A 5,095-nucleotide genomic window follows, 5' to 3' on the forward strand; every position below is an offset into this window, starting at 1 on the left:
ACCCATTGGCTCTATAACTCTCTTCGACAAAACTTCGCTGAAAATCCACTTACCTTGTGGAAAAGAAGTCCTCGTTTTTTTCGTCTTCAACTCAAAAATCGCAATGTCATCATTCGTGTCAAACCCATGATCTATCTACGCCGTGACATTGATGAATTTGATGCCCAACTTCAAGACCTCCTTGAGAAAAAACTCATCGAGCGTACTCGTAGTCCTCACAGCAGTCCTGCTTTTATGGTCAGAAACCATAGTGAAGTCAAACGTGGTAAAGCTCGCATGGTCATCAACTATAAACGGCTTAATGAACATCTCATTTTCGATGGCTATTTCATTCCTCGCAAAGATGTTCTCATTAATCAAACTCGAGGATCAACCATCTTCAGTAAGTTTGATTGCAAAGCTGGCTTCTGGCAGATCAAACTGCGAAAGAAGTCCAAACCCCTAACGGCATTCAGTACTCCTCACGGCCATTACCAATGGACCGTTATGCCCTTTGGACTTAACACAGCTCCTCAGATTTATCAGCGCTGGATGGATTCCATCTTTAATGATCTTAAAGAATTTGTTGTTGTTTATATAGATGATATTTTAGTTTTCTCTAAAACTAGAGATGAGCATAAAAAGCATCTACTCTGCCTTTCAGAAAAACTGAAAAAATACGGCATCATTCTATCTCCAACAAAGATAGATGTTGAACAAGAATCCATTGATTTTCTTGGTTTAGTTTTAACCCATAAAGGAATAAAACTACAGGATCACATCATTATCAAGATCCGTGATTTCCCAGATATCCTCCACGATAAAAAGCAACTCCAAAGCTTTTTAGGAATCTTGAATTATGGCCGCTCCTTTATTAAAGGCTTGGCTCAAAAGGAACTCCCTTTATTAACGAAGCTCCAAAAGAATGTCCCTTTTGACTGGACTGATAATGACACCACCATTATCCAACAAATCAAATCTGATCTCGTTCAGATCCCTGAAGTTTATTTTCCCCAAAATGGTGATAAACTCATTCTTGAGACAGATGCCTCTGACCTCTGCTGGGGATGTGTCCTAAAAGCCATTCCTCAAGAAAAATGGACTGATGACACCCCATCATCCCCCATGATCCGAGCTCGTAAAGCTCCCATCTCCAAACGCCTTCAAAAAGAAGAGCTCATTTGTGGTTATAATTCTGGAAAATTTAAACCAAATGAACAGAATTATATTATTTATGAAAAGGAACTTCTGGCAATAAAATTAGCAATCAAACGTTTTCATATTTATCTTGCTCCAGAAGATTTTATTATTCGGACAGATAACCAAGCTGTCAAAGACTTTCTAATCAATAAACGAAATTGTTTAGACGGTCGCCGACTAAAATGGTATAATGTTATTGCTCAATATTCTTTTGCTATTGAACATATCAAATGAGCTAACAATTTTCTTGCAGATTTCTTAAGCAGACTTCCAGAAATATCTAACAAAGATGTTTCTTCTTCTCTCCTTCTAACAGATGGATGAGTTTCCTAAGCAAAGTCCTGATAAAGACGGTTGGATCACTATTGCTAAAAAGGCAAGTTCCAAACCATCTCCATCACAGCCACAAAAATGGTTTGTGGTTTTTGCAGGTCACCAGCCTGGTATTTATGCAACTTGGATCGACTGCCAAAAACAGCTTCGCTCCTTCACCGGTTCTTGTTTTAAGGCTTATGACACACTTATAGAAGCCCAAACAGTTTTCTATAATGTGGGGAAAGCCTCGCAAAAAATGTTTTCACAAACTCCTGAGATTACAGAAATAAACAATTTCTATGATCCTGGACTTCCAAACAATTTTTATGAAAAAATTAATACTGTTTGGAAAGCACACAAAACTGGTGCTCACAAGAAATTCAGGCAACACCTGAGTTCTCTTACTGCTCTTATAGCTGAACAAACAGCTATGACAAAGGAGCTTAAACAGCTCTGCATTCAAAGTTGTCTTTCTATTGACTGGGAAAAAGATTTCTCGCTCCCTCAAATAAATTGTTTTCTTAAGCTCGCCCAGTTAATAGGAGAACAAGATTTTCCTAACAATACGTTTGCCAAAATCAACCGTATTTGTCTTCTGGAAAAAGCTCGAGATATGTTTCCCCCTGATATTTTCCGGTTCATCTACCGACAGATTGAAAATCATTATGATATAATAAAAACCTATTATACCACCTATCATGAAGATATCAATACCTTTGATACCCTCTATAATGGTAAACATGTTCTTAAACTAGACTTTTTTATCATTCCAGGACTTGAGTGGTCTATGGATCCTGTTGACTGGGGATTAGTTAATAAACTTTCCTTTTCCTCTCATGATTCTTATCAAGTTTTTCCAGCCATGATAAAATCTATGATTTACAAAGTAAGTCAACACTGGCGATACAGTCGTCACCTTACATTCTGGATCTCCAGTTCTATTGGAAGTTATGAAAAAACGCGTTTCTTTCAACCATATCAGATCTGGTATCTCAAGCTTACTGGGCATGACGAATATGAACACAGCAAGCTTTTAAACTCTGAGGAACTTGCTAACAGCATTGATCCTTATTATTTTGAGATTCACAGTTTCTTACACCTACAAGACACTGCTCGCAGAGTTCTCGATGGATCTTATTACCACCAAGAACCCATTTTTTATTGTTGTAAGATGGTGCTGAACATCTTAATCTTGAATGGGACATTGCCGATGCACAATCACCTGCCAGTACTCCTCCACTTGATGAATATGAACTCCATAATATCATCAATGCTATGGAAGGGTAACCGACAACGCTTCTCCACTCGACTGCACCTTCAATCTAGCATACGACAGAAGCATGTCTTGTCTACTTTTTCCAACAGCAAAAGTAGCCGAAAGTTGCCGACACACTATTCACCAACAGTGAAAGCTGCCGACACACCTTTTTCGAACAGTAAAAGAAAAGATTCGCTCTTATCTTCTCCGGAACTGTTCATCTTTTGTAATGCTATTTAAGCCAAAGCCCCAGCATGGTTTTGGATATCTGTTTTTCATTCTCTGTTTTTCCTCACTTGTTTTTGAGGTTCTTTGTAAACATATTCCGCATTTCTTTTCTGTAATTATTCCGCATGTCCTAAAGCTTCAAAGAAATACATTACAAAAGCTTCTCCTCCTCCAAAGTCGGTGAAAGGCAAAAAGAAAGGATCCAAAAAATCCTCCAAAGCACTTGAAACCAAAAAGGACTGCAAGTGTTATATTTGCAATGAAGCTGGTCACTATGCCACTAATTGCCCCCAAAAAGGCAAGAAGGCCTCCAAAATGGTTAAACGGCTACAAACCGATGATCTCTGTGTAGTCTATGGTAAAGATATCACTGATCCTTCTACCATCCTGTATGAACTCTCTAGCAGTGTTTATACCAGTACCTCGTCAGAAACCACTCCCAGCGATACCGACGACGATGCCACAGATATTGAAAGTATCTGCATGATGAACGTTACTCCTTCCCTCCCTGAAGAGAATACGAACATCAAACTTAGTGACATCATTGGAGAAGAAGTCCAGTTCACTAACGAACAATTGATTCAGTTCGATAAACTCCAACGAATCAAAAAAGAAGAAGTCTACAAAACTTCCCGATTTGCCATCTTTTCTAAACGAATTTTAGAACAATTTAGTGGCAATACAACAATTGACTATACAGCTAATGGTCAATGTGGTTTTAATATTCTCAGTAAAGATAAGATTGAGAGATGGAAACAACAAAATCCTCTCGCCCGCTATATCCATATTGGACTCGTTCAAATCAAGATCACTTCACTGTTTCGACGTGGAACGGATCAACCTTTAATTGCTCTCCTTATGGATAATCGTTTTCATAAACCCGTTGATGCACTTATTGGCGGCGTTCAATCCAATTTGGTTAACAATCTTATTTGGTTTAAAATAAAACCAAATTATTTCATATCACTTTCGGACCCTAACATCGAAAAGGTCCTTCAAGTTAAACTCCAATTGTCTAAACTACAAATGGATTACGATTCTCCCAGTCTTGGAATCCAGTGGAAAGTCCTATATGAACTCACTAGAGAACCTGAAACCGCCACAGTTCCTACACTTGACTCCAAACTAGTCACTTTGTTTGAACCAAGACCATTTGATACAATAATTGAGCCCAAACTGCTCAATTGGACAGACCTTGAGATCCCTAAAACTTGGTTATTTGATAACATCAATTCTGTACCCAAGTTACGCATCACAGAACCCACTGTGGCTACAATACATGCCTCTGGATCCAACCTTTATGTTACCAATAAAGCAAAACCGCCACAACTCCAGCGTTCTGTATCCGAACGAAATCATGGATGGGAAAAGATCCTTCCCCCTCGAAAATCCTTCGAGGTACCTCCTCGACGTCGTTTTACATGGACCGAAAAAGGCAAAACCCCTATCGATCCTCACGATGCCCCATTTTTGCCTGGATCTACGCATAGATTACACTCTGCAAAATTTTTCCATTTCCGCACCGGAAAAGATGAAATTTTGATTGCTCCTTCACAAGGCAAAAAACGAAAATACACATATGTTAACGGCATCCTCAATTTCAAAGGGTATAAACCATATAGCCTTTGTGTGTTAATCGACAATGTCCCATTCAAGATTAAGATGTTCAGCACCTTTTTTTTTTTTTTTTTTTTTTTTTTTTTTTTTTTACAGAAAACTTACAGTGGTCCAGATTCGATGTAAGGCTCTGATACCAATTACAGAAAAAGAAATGCGGAATATGTTTACAAAGAACCTCAAAAACAAGTGAGGAAAAACAGAGAATGAAAAACAGATATCCAAAACCATGCTGGGGCTTTGGCTTAAATAGCATTACAAAAGATGAACAGTTCCGGAGAAGATAAGAGCGAATCTTTTCTTTTACTGTTCGAAAAAGGTGTGTCGGCAGCTTTCACTGTTGGTGAATAGTGTGTCGGCAACTTTCGGCTACTTTTGCTGTTGGAAAAAGTAGACAAGACATGCTTCTGTCGTGTGCTAGATTGAAGGTGCAGTCGAGTGGAGAAGCGTTGTCGGTTACCCTTCCATAGCATTGATGATATTATGGAGTTCATATTC

The sequence above is a fragment of the Cornus florida genome, unplaced genomic scaffold (genome assembly GCF_030987335.1).
Source record: "Cornus florida cultivar Cherokee Brave unplaced genomic scaffold, ASM3098733v1 CherokeeBrave_3.0.0_Hap2_Chr05, whole genome shotgun sequence".
NCBI classification, from domain to species: Eukaryota; Viridiplantae; Streptophyta; class Magnoliopsida; order Cornales; family Cornaceae; genus Cornus; species Cornus florida.